Raw genomic sequence first — 13,243 nt, 5'->3', positions numbered from 1 at the left:
TTGTCCCCGAACGTGGGCTGTAAATGGTTCGCTTGTCCCCGAACGTGGGCTGTTAATGGTTCGTTTGTCCCCGAACGTGGGTTGTAATTGTTTCGCTTGTCCCCGAATGTGGGCTGTAGTTGGATCGCTTATCCCCGAACGTGGGATGTAGATGGTTCGCTTATCCCCGAACGTGGGCTGTAGATGAGACCTACAAAATAAAATTTTTCGAGGGACTCGTATAAACTATGATTAACTTGACCAACTGACTTGATCAAGCTTGACTTGACATGACATGACGTGTGTATGACTTTTAATTGTGTGTATATGTGTATTGGGTGAGTGTGTGCACAAACACAAAAATGCAAAAGCAAAAATTTTCCGTCATTTTCGTCATGAGACGAGTGGAGGGTACCGACTTTCTCCCGAAAAAGAAAGACATGAAAACTGAACTTTTATTTTGGAACTTCCCTCGATGAGAAAATTTTGAAAAAGTTTTTGAATTTCCCCAAAAGAAAAAAAAAATGAAAACGGGAAGAAGTTTTGAACTTCCTCATTGAACAAGATGAAATGAATTGTATGGATTAAATTGCTTCTCTTGAAAATAATGTATGCATGATGCATGTCCTTAGGCCAGGAGGCTAAGGAAAATTACATCATGTGATACGATAGATGAATGAACTTAGGTCATGGACCTAAGCATCATATATGGTGTAAAGGAACGATCTTGAACGTCGCATATAGATGAAATGATTATTGCATAATGAACGTTTCTTAGGTCAAGGAGCTAAGCACAGTATGCTTTGTATGATTACAAATCATTGATAGATAAATTTTGTTCAGCACATTATGCGATGCATGAAACAATGAATATTGCTCAGGTCAGGAAGCTAAGCAAGTATATAATGTTTCTTCTAATGAATGTTGTCTTGAAAGATGATGAAGCATGCGCGGTAGGGAAACAAGATTTCCCGATAAAGGGCTCTTAAGGGAAAGATGATATGGCTATGTATGTGTGAAAGAAGTGCGTGAAAGAAGTGTGTGAAAGTGATACTAAGGTGATGGTGATGGAAGGAGATGTGAGAAGAGTCGAAATGGTGACCCTTTAGGCTAGGTAGGCTAAATGATGTGCGTTCAAGCCCCCAATTCTAGCTCTAGATGGATAGGGTCATAGGGATAAGCATTGGATATTCTTTGACTCGGTCATGCATATGAATGTGGCCGCACCTCAATGTGAGGTTGCCTACGTATCCGTTAGGAATCAGGCCGAACGTAGCTCTAACCGAACTTTGCACAAGTGTATGTACACCTCAAAGAGGTCTTTCAAGGTTTGTAATGTTGTTAAGCTGATGGTTTAAGGAAGAAAGGGGTAAAAGGCTCAAGACCCGAGAAAAGCCCCCCAAGATATGCAATTATGTATTGGACTTTGCAAGTTTTATTTTTCATATATTTTTTTGTTTTGAATTTTTTTTTTAATCAATGTAGGAAATCTCATATCATGCGGTCCATCACTCACTTAGCATTCATGTTTCTCAGGCACGGTACTAAGCACTAGATGAGAGACGCTATTTGAGACGTGTTCACATCGAAGACATTGCCTTTAGACATTTTTTTTGTTTTATTTTTTTATTTTTTTAGTTGAACTTTCTTTCTGAATGTTACACAATTTGCAAACCTTCCCATCCTAGAATTAGGTGAATGTGGGTTGAATAAATGAGGCCAACCGTTAGACAAGGCTCAAAGTGGTTGATAAAGAAATGGATATGTGATTAAAAATGGTTTAAGGGGAATGACAGGATTGCAAAGGTGCCTCAAATCATTGGTGTACCTTGTTTTTAGTTCGACAATTGATTTGATTTGATTTTATTTTTTTGCATAAGAAAGTTATGATCGAGATATAAAGGAATAATTCTCTTGTTATATTGATGGAAAAGGTGAATCAACAAACACAATGATCAAATAACAGAAAGGGAAATCTATGCTAGACTAATGGGGAAAAGGGAAATGATTAAAAAAAAATATCATGAAATCTTGCATGATGAATTCGTTGTGCGCTTGGTCTTTATTACTTCTTGCCGCCTGGAGGGACATGAAGTTTGTTTTCATCCACCAAGTCTTGAATGACGTCCTTCAAATTCCAACATTGCTCGGTAGTGTGACCCCTTCCTTGATGGTACATGCAATGGGCATTGGGATTCCATTTAGCGCTCCTTTATTTAGATTTTTGCTCTGGAAATGGCCCAATAGGTGTGATCAAGCCTTCACCATAAAGGAGATCAAAGGCCGCATCATAAGTCATTACTAAAGGAGTGTAAGTTCTTTTTTTCTTGGGCAATGGAGCATCAAGAGCTAACACTTCATTGAAAACAACTTGGCTTATATATATTGTTGGTAGTATTTTCGTTCTTAGAAGACGAAGAAGAAGGATGGTCATTCTTCTTGTTTTTCCAAGTGTTATTATTGTTACTACTTACTACCAGTAGTCTTTATTAGCTCATCCTCGATATTGATGCCGATTTTGTATACAGCTTCGAAAGAGTTTAGTGGAAGAAATTCGAGATGTTCCCTATACTTGTGAGTCAGATTTTGAATAAAGATGCGAACCATCTCTATTTCTTTGGGAGGATCTACCAAGAGTGAAGCCATTTCCCTCCACCTGTTCAGATAAGCGGTCAAGCCTTCATTCTCTTTTTGTTTGAGAATGGAGAGTTCACATTCAGAAGTTTTAGTTTGAATGTTACACTTGTAACGATTCATGAAACTGTCGGTGAAATCTTGCCAAGTCGCAGTACGCTTGGCATCTAGGGAATAAAACCATTGTTGGCAAGCATGTTCTTAGGAGAGAGGGAACACCGTAGGGAAGAGTGTTACGTCCAATCCCTTAAGATCCATGGTTGCAGTGAACGCCTTCAAATGGAATATTGGATTGTCAGTAGGCTTGAACTTTGGAATATCAGCAGTGGAGAACTTTTTAGGGAGCCTGTCTTTCACATCAAAGGAGTGGGAGGCTGTTCCACATAAGTGAAATCCTCATAAATCTTACTCATTTGTTCCTTCAATTTGTCAAGGGTAGAAACAGTGACCTTGTTTTGTTCCATGGTAGTGACCCTAGTGGTTAGGGTTTCCATCATGGAAGACAGTGCCTTAATGGATTTTTTGATGTTCTCAATATCTTCCTTAGTGGCTATTGAAAGGTGATAAGTAATGTGGAGATGGCGAAGTTCTCTTTGAACGCTTCTTGGATTTAAGAGATTGTTGCGGTAATGAGTCAAACTGTATTAATCCACCCCTGCTCCTTGGCCAAGTACTGTGAAATAAAACAATTCACTTAATTGTTTGACTCATTTCTCAAGATAGGGAAGGAAGGGAAAAAATAGACATTTGAAAATAAGTGAAAATAAAATCCACTCATTTTTTAATTATGACGAAAAAAAAAGGTGCATGAACCTAGTATACGATCATAAACGACATGGTGCACGACTCGAGTCGGAACATAAAGAAAGTGTGTGGACTATACTTAACTAGTGAGTGATTAAGTGATGTTATAAGACTCGTGGAATGATCGTATGGCTAAACATGTGAACAATAACTAAAATGACTAACATGTGGACCAAATTAGCACGGAAGACCAAAATAGGGGTTGACTAGACTTAAACTTGGGCGTCGTGTCGCGGCGCAACTGCCGTGTCACGGAAAACCTGCATTGTGGCGCGGTATAGGCTGCCGTGACACGGTACTGATTGTCGTGACGCAACGTTTTTTTGCTGTGTCACGGTAATCAGTTCCAGTTTTTTTTTTTTTGTCAATTTTAGAGTTTGTGCTAATTACTAAGTGAGTACGGTCCATTGGCAATTGATAGTCATAAATAATCCACCATAGACAAAGAAAGGTCATTACGGATGCAAAGAATAGTTCGCAACCTAAGGACCAGTTCTATGTTCCACTATGGTCAGGTTTTATTTGGTGTCAAAAGGGTACCATGGTTAAGAGTTTGGACGCGTTAGCAAGGCAACCTCCCTTGAGGGTGTATGCTAACGGGCGGCTCCGCGGGTTCGTGATGAAATCGAACTCGACTCCATGATTTGGGTGGATTTAAAAACTCGGATGAACCCTTATTGCCATGAGTGTTTTTGGGTTAATAAAGCTTAAATCCCCCGGGACTAAGACGTATGTAGAACACACACGTTTTTTTACAAAAATCGAAGGAAGCTGACTGTGAGAAGAGAAATAAAGCAACTGGAAGGATTTCAAGACTGCCGTGACATAGAAAAATCTACCGTGTCACAGTGCCAAACACCGCGTGACGGTGCCCAGCGCCGTGACACGGCAGTCAAGAAATCTGACCGGTGCCTCTATTTTCTTCGTTCACGACCAGGCTATCCAATTTTTTCTACGGGATAGACCTGAGATACGACGTTAAAACATCTATGCATATGCAAAAATGCCAAATTAATCACAAGAATACTTTTCAAGAATCTTTCAAGTCTCATCCACTCAACTTAATTAAATACTAATCACTTAAATCGATAAATAACCAAGAATCCTCCCCAGTGGAGTCGCCAAATTGTAGGCGTCGTTCGAAGTGCGCCTACGTTAAAGCATGTTGTGAATATGTTTGGCACTCATAGGAAGTGGGAAATGACATTACAATTAGGGACAATGATTAGGGACAAGGAAAGTAGGGAGCCGCCAACAAATTTTTAAGGAACTTGTAAACCATTCACGGATCATTTAAGGAAACCATGATTAAGGGACAACGAAGGCAACAACGATTGACCCGTGAAGGTTACACCCCATTCATAATCCATGAGATTACTAACTCCATATGGTTCGGAAACACAAAAGGAGGATCGGGGATGATGGTAAGAAGTGAGTCATGGAGTCACGTTCGCCCGTATTGGCATCTACTCGATTCTTATAGAGAAAAGTGATTCCTGTGGTCTTAAAGGCATGTAAACAAAGATTCAATTTGCTCTAAACTATTATTAAACTAAATTGGTTGAATATTAATGCAACACATAATTCTAAAATATTAGTGATCACTTGAATCAATAACAACATTAAAAAGGAACCTAAACCGGTTGTCCAAATTATCTTATTTGGCGTGATTTTCAATTACATATTCCCTTTAAACATGCAATATGGTGATCGTAATAATAATAGAATTGACATTAATATTGGAAGAAATTTAACAATAATAACGTTATAGTCAAATCAAATATAAAATAACCTAATCATGATACTAGCAATATTAAAATAAAATAAGTAATTAAATTAATTAATTACTTACGTTCGGCGCGTTCCTCTAAATTGCTACATCATGAGTAAATTGTTAGTAAATTCAATAAAAAATATAAATCAAATAAAAATTAAATTAAATAAAAAGTAGAGTTGATTTGGTCCAAACCCTCAGTTATTATACCTTTCACGCCTTGGTTTAAGGACGGAACCTCGGGTCAAGTATGGACTCCTTAAAGTACTTACGGGAAGAAGGGTGTAATGAAGAATATAGGTATAAGGCTTAGAATATAAGAGAAAGAGAAGAGAATGATTTTTGGTGTAAAAGAGAGAAAGAGAGAATGATTTGGTGCCCCGAATTGTAGAAAGGAGGGGGGTATTTATAGGAAAAATGAACAGAGGGAACACACGGAACCCTGAAAAGATAAAACCCCTAAAATAGGTTGTCATGACACGGCAAAAACTACCACAACACGGCAAAAATTGCCGTGATACGGAAAACTCTTATGTGACGCGACATACACTGGAGTGACGCGGGAAATATTTGACCTACGGGAGTAAAAACGCGTGAAGGGTTTACGCGGAAAAGACACGAGAAAATTCCATGACACGGCACACGTACCGTGACACGGAAGTGTCCACCGTGGCACGGTACATTCCACCATGTCACGGTAAAAAAGTGCGTGAGAAAATGCGGAAATTACACGGAAAAAGCCCCATGACACGGTGAGAAATATCGTGTCACGGCAAGAGGTACCGTGTCACGGCAAAAAGGTACCCTACCACGGTGAAGTTTCACGAGAAAAAACATCAAAAATAGCACTGTGACACATTTTAAAGTACTGTGTCATGGCACTAGGCACCGTGCCACATCATCAGGTGCCGTGACACGGTGCTTTTACACTGTGCGCGGTAATTCCAGTTTTTTAAACGTTTGTTAAATCATTATAACTTTTGATCCGTAACTCGGAATAAGGTATATAATATATCATTGGAAATCTTATCAAGTCTTCTTTCCAAACAAATCTCCTAAAGCTCAGCTCAAGTAAGGGATCCTGGGGCATAAATCAGGTCAAAATCATTTGTAGATTTTAATATATGGGCGTTTTAGTTGAAGGGTGTCGGTTTTGGGCCGAGTTTAGTGTTTGGCTCATATCTTCTCCGTTTTAAATCGGAATTGGGCTTATGATATATGGTTGGAAATCTTATTTCAAGGCCTGTACAACAAAATAATAATTGGATAAAAGTTATTAGGCCAAAAAATCAGTTTCTCTCAGTTTTGTGATGTGGACACGAAAAGAGGAAAACAAGCTATGGTTTAGGGAAATGAGCTAGGAAATGAATTGGTTTATGAAATGTATAGGATAGAACATGGATTTAAGCACTCCAAAGATTAAATACTCAACCCGATCAATAATGGCGGTGAAAGGTTGTTCAGCATCGGGTTTGGTTTTGGGGAGACATTTTTAGGTGTCTGCACAAGGCAATCATCCAAATCTGCCAGTTTTTGCTTTACCTGTGGGTAGTTATATGATTAGGTATGAGTTATAAGACAAAAGAAGGCATACCCAAACCAAAATCAATAAAAAATCTAAGGAATGGAAAGATTTAACTAACAGGTTTTTTTAGTTGAGTTGGTTGAACAATATTTTTCTGCTTCCCCTTTTGTGTGTTGTAGTTGGTTTCTGCCAATCATTTGTACTTGGTGTCCTTTGGTCGTCCACGTGGTTTTTTCCTAGTCTTAGGATCCTTCATAGAAACATTGGTCTGTTGCGAATTGGGTTTAGTAATAGAAACTGGTGTAACATGTTGGCCTTCTCGGGTGTTAGAACATGTCTTGTTTGAACCTATCTCAGATGGAGGGATGGGTGCTTTTGGCATTAGAGGAAGAACCTTCTTATCCTGAAAAGAATCCTTCTTACTTTTAATTTCCTCTGCAAGCTGAGTTAGCCTCTATAAAACAAGATCAACCGTGTCCTCATTGGCAGTGGATGCTTCGTCACAAATACACTCAAACCGACTCATCAAATGGTTGAACTTTTGAACCTGTAGTGTCTTAGAAGGGTCATAGTAAGAGACTTTGACTCTAGTGTATGTGCTTCCTCACAATGTCTTTTCTCCACCTATCAAGGATGTACTTCTGTGGAATCTCAGATACCAAGTTTAGGTCATAAACGACAATGGTGTGCTTGCACAAAATACCAAATGTTTCAATTCCTGCAATCACATGACACGTCCTTCGTTAAACAGTTATAAGTTACACAATATAACCCGCGCCTCCCAGTCAATTTTTCCGTCTTTGATCCTTCGAGGATTATCCAAACCCGATCCTCCAACATGTACTCAAAAACATATTTTTTAACTTGCCGCTTCTCCTTGGGGTAGACATACATCATACGGGCATACTCTTTTTGCACTTCTTGGAATTTGGCATCTGTATAGATTTTTTGGAACAATTTCTCCACCTTGAAACCGCTAACAAGGTGCGGAATGTACTTGGAGAACCTGACGTATGCATTTGTTTCATCCTTCACCCTCTTTGTCATTTCTCTTGTGTACTTCATAGGAAACTCAAACAACTTCGTGCTCTTGTTTACAAAGCCGTCAAAGAAGCTGTTAATACTTTCCACGCGTTGTAATGTTTTCATTCCCGCCCAAAAGTGCTCCTTCATGAATGAGGGAACGCACATGTGCCTCTCTTCATACAGATCAGTTAACTATTGATTTTCCTCCAGTTCATATGTTGTATTAAATGAGTTCTATCTGTTTTCAAATTCCTTGGGTGTGAAACTTTCATATACAAGAGCCTTTAGAGGGCATTTAAAATCCATGTACCTGGATACTCCATAACAAGTAAATACATTATATTATATGAAATATACAATAACGCAAAGAAAAAAATATAGATCCAACTATCAAACATCAACAAGAACAACAACTTTGAATATGCAAGTATGGCACAGAAGATACAAAAAAAAAAATAGGAGATACAAAAAAATTTAAATCTCCAAGTATGACACAGATACAAAAATAATATGATACAACAAATAATGATGCATGACATTAATACTCTTACAAAACCAAATGTGTTACATCCAATACACAGAAGATACAAACTGCAACAAACATAACAATATACAACAATACCACTTGGTACTTGTAGAAAATGTAGGCCATTCAAACAATACACCACAATGCAAGTCTTAGTTCCCAATTAACATACCTTGAATCTAATAGATTGAAACTTTTGTCATCTGTTCCTATTAAGTATATTGAGTGCAGGTATATGTATATGGTCATGATGTTAATGATGCTTACTATTAATCATAACAGGGTGTTGGGTGTTGCCAAAACATCTTACTTTGAAGTACCTAAGGCTTTTAGCATATGCGTAGTAAAAAATAATTCTATGACTTATCCATCACATTTGCCTAACTTTTCGGGGATTTTCTGCATGATGTGCCAAATGCACCAACGGTGACGAGCGGATGGCATTTCAAGCATCAATGCCTTTCGAATGGCTGCAGCTTGGTCAGTTAGGATTGCATTGGGCGGCTTATTGCTCATGCAAGCTAACCATTGAGGAATTATCCAAGCATAAGTGTATGTGTCTTCATGTGATACTAACGCACAACCCAACAAAATAGATTGTCCGTGATGATTCACACCAACAAAATTTACGAAAGGAAGCTCATACATACTCATTGGTCAAGTAAGTTGCATCCATGCACACCACATCTCCGAAATACTCAAATGCTGCCTTACTATGAGCATTGACCCAATGACATCTTTCATCCGTCCTTCATCATCTATACGGTGTGAATGGTAGAAATTGGAATTATCAGCCTGCATTTTCTCAAAATATTCCATCATAGCAGCACAGTCACCACCAGCCATATTCAACCGCGCCTTCCTCTCCTTGTACACTTCATGTTGTAAATCCTTTACTGTTGGGCAGTTCTCACCATCCTTACCCAACCATAAACAACCACGTATTTTTGTAATAGGGACACCTTCCTTAAAGTAATGAATTAAATTCCTTCTCACATTGGTAGTGTATTTCTTCATACGGTATTCTTTCACTAACTTGGACTTGCTATGGGGATACTTTGTGGGTATGGTCGACAATGACCTTTCTCAACACCCAAAGCCCCTCCTCATTCACACTAGCATAAATTTTTGCTTCACATTCACATTTTTGGAGGTTCTTTTCTCACGCGCAAGCTCATACTCCACAACAAATCCATCTACATCAGCACTAGTCCCACTTACATCCATAGACTTAGCCCTTTTCTTTGACTCCCTCCTAGCCCTCATGTCTGGATGACTCCAACATTCTCATTTCCATGGTGTCCTCTCCTCTCTTTATCCTTCTTGGAAAGGTATCCTTGAGCCCTAGTGACACCAAATCCTTTTTGCTCAGCATACTGTTTATAATAGCATTCAAACATCCTGCCACGATTTAAATACCATGCCTACTCTAGGAGTTTCAACCGAAGCATATGCAGAAACTTTGTTAGTTGAGACAATGGTTTCCACTGTCTCAATAGTCTTCATTGGAGACACCATATCACTAGGGGCACATTCTTTCGAAGGACCTGCTTCAGAAACCATGGCAGGAACTAAACAATCCGATACTGGATCAGACAAGGTAACATGCCCCTGTTCCCCGACAGAACTAAGTTGTAGATCATTGTTTTCCATTAATTATCCCTGTATTCACAATTGTATTAAAAGGATTTCACATAAATGACAAGATTAATAATTAACAGCAGTTCACATACTTTTGACAATAATCAACAATTTATACTATATTATTAATCTTATTAAGCACAAAATTATAAGCAGAACAAACAATTCAAATTAACAAAATCGGGGACAATATCCAATCTCAAACCTAAAACCCAACACCCTAAATTATATGAACTCATGATTCCGTCATAATCCTGATTTTATGTGAAATCGACACCACTTTCTTAAGCACAGTTATAGAGCAATTGCATGCGCAAATCTCATTAACACACGTACAGAGCACAATTTCAATGATATCTAAACAAATTATCACTAGAAAGTACGATTTAAGGAGAAGAGCAAGAAATTAACTTACCGAGCTAATTGAGCAATGCAATGTCGATTGATTTTAAACTACCTGACCGAGCTACCACATCTTCTTTGGTGCGAGCTATGTCGTCGCTTCCAATGGGTAATTTGAGTTCAGAGGTCGCAGGAGGAAGAAGATGCAGATCCACGATAAATTTTTATTTTTTTTGGAGGATGGGAAGGACGTTAGTTTAGAATTAGACGACGTTACTAACGGCCTTTTTAACGAGGCAAAATTTGGACGTCAACATAGCCATGTCACCATCAGTACAATTCAATATAAAAATATTACTTTTGCTGAGGAGGGCCCACAAATGCAGCTGATTAACAAGATTTCGTTAATCAGGCTGATCAACCGGGTCGGCCTTAGGTAAATCTATCCATATTAGGTCCAAGTTTGAGTATAATTAAGTTCGGTTTGAGTGATGTATGTTAAGGTTGTGTTTGGTAAACAACTTATTTGAGCAAAATTAGCTTATTTGACCACTATTAGCTTATTGACTATTAAATAAGCAAATACAAGATGTTTGGTGGGAAGCTTATTTGAAGACCTTATTCCACTAAATAATTTTTTTTTTTTTTTAAAAAAAAACTCCTTTTATGAGTTTTTTCAATTAGCTTATTCATTAATTTATGGTGTAATGACACTTATACCCCTATTTAATTTAAAATCATACCTAAAATACATACCCCACAATTAGCTCATTGGTCATTTCACAAACTCAATCAACTTTAAGCATTCAGCTATTTACCAAACACTTTTATAGAATCAGTTAATAAAATAAGTTAGTCAAATCATTTAATACAATCAGCTAGTCAAAATCAGCTAACATTATAAGCTTCAGCTTTCAGCTTTAAGCTATTCACCAAACACGGCCTAAGTCTTTTAGTTGTAGCCTGCAGGCTAGACTTGATTCAAGTCAAATTTAGGTCGAATTAACTTTAGTTGTATCAAGTTGTGTTTGGAGTTGGTTTATAGCTTGTAAATTCATGTTTAAGTTAGGTTTAGGTCAGATGCTTATAGGATCACACAATATTTAAGTTTAGTCATTTTTTATTTTGGCTAAATATCTAGTATGAGCAATATTAATATGTACAAGTTGAAACAATATAATTCCAATCCGTTTTAAAAATTCAATCAAATGTTATAAATATGGTATTGCTTGAACCTATATATATAATTGTATACAAGAGGTATCAAGGAGACGATATGATATAAGCAAATTAAATTGTATCAATATGTTAAGCAAAATTTAAAACCTTAATTAATAATAGAAACATAATAAAATGAAACTTAAGATTAATCTCGGTTGAACTTGTTCCAAGTTGGGTAAAAATAGGAGAAAATTCAAATTTATCAGGTTGATTTACAAAATTTATAAATCATCCACATTTTATTTTATTTTTTTAAAAAAAAATACAGATAAAATCAAAAAGCTACCCCGTTAATAATATGAAATGGTAAAATTACCCCTCCTTTGTAAGCTAAAATGATAAAACTACTCCTTGTAAATTAGGTTTACACAATGGATGCTTCTCTAATAATAAGTCTAATTGACATTTAGTTTTATGCTACTTTTAGGCTAAGTAAATGGTGAGTCTAGTTAACAATGATGAGTCAATCTAACAATGATGAGTCAATTATGATTGAGTTACAAGTCATCACCGAGGTTGCATCAATTATAATAGGTTGTGTCAGGTTATAATTAATAAGTAAGGTGATAATTCGAGTTTGGATCGATCATTGTCATGTCAAATTAAAAATCAGTTGTTGGATAATATTTAGTCGAGTGCAGCTTTGAGTCTGGGTCATAGGTATCAAGTCAAATTGGTTGCCAGTTTACATCGAGTTTGTTAGGGTCAGGTTACATATCACTGCTTTCACTCCATTGTTCTAGTACAAGTCAAATTTAGATCATTGCGGTAGAAGTTGATTTGTCGGGTCAGGTCGGTTTTTGACTGCGCTAACTCGCTAAGTACATGCACTTAAGATGCGATAAAAAATTTATACTATTTGTGCTCTCTTTACAACCAATGAAACAAAATAAAAAATATGGATTATATAAAAAAAAAATCTTGTTGTTTCTAGCCATTTTATCTAAGAGTGCTTTGCAATTATAGTGCATTCTTAGGGCTTGTTCGCTTCAGCTTAATTTTAGTTCATTTCAGTTCAAGCTCCAATAAGTTCAGTTCAGTTCAGCTCTAATCAGTTCAGTTCAGCTCTTAATATCATTCTTTTATAAAATATTCAGTTCATTTCAGTTCAGTTCAGCTCCAATGAGTTCAATTCAATTCAGTTCAGTTCAGCTCTAATCATTTCAGTTCAATTAAGTTCAACTCAGTTCAGTAAATGTGAAAAGGTATTAGGGCCTGTTCACTTCATCTTCATTTCAGTTCAGTTTAGTTAATTTCAGCTCCAATCAGTTTAGTAAATGTGAACAGACCCTTAGTATAGTTGTGGCGAAGAATTATATCTACTTGCGAATATTTGACTTCTGCTGTTGAAAAATAATCAGAAAAACAAATCAAATAATGGAATCTAAGCTAAGCGTGGATGAAGAACATTTTCTAAACATATCATTTGCCCCTTTGTGCTATATATCAAGGCTTTGATTAGTACGTTTTTGGGATATAAAGAATCCTACATACACTCGAGAGAGTTTAACACTAATGATAATAAACTACTAAAATGTTATGGAGATATGCACAGAACAAAAGATTGAGTGAAAGTATTCGTTCCGTTCAATCTAGAAAACCGATCTTAAATAAATCATCAAAAATTATAATTTACAGTTATGTTAAAGAGATAAGAAGGAAGAATTATCTATGACCAAAAAAAAAAAACTCCATCTTATTTGGTTTAATTTCTCGTGCCAAGTGGCCACGTTGCTAAAGTTTTTAATATATATTTGTTAATGTTAATATA

This window comes from Chenopodium album, chromosome 7, assembly GCF_948465745.1.
Source record: "Chenopodium album chromosome 7, dcCheAlbu1.1, whole genome shotgun sequence".
In the NCBI taxonomy this organism is placed as follows: domain Eukaryota; kingdom Viridiplantae; phylum Streptophyta; class Magnoliopsida; order Caryophyllales; family Amaranthaceae; genus Chenopodium; species Chenopodium album.
Note: the sequence above shows the minus strand (reverse complement) of the source record.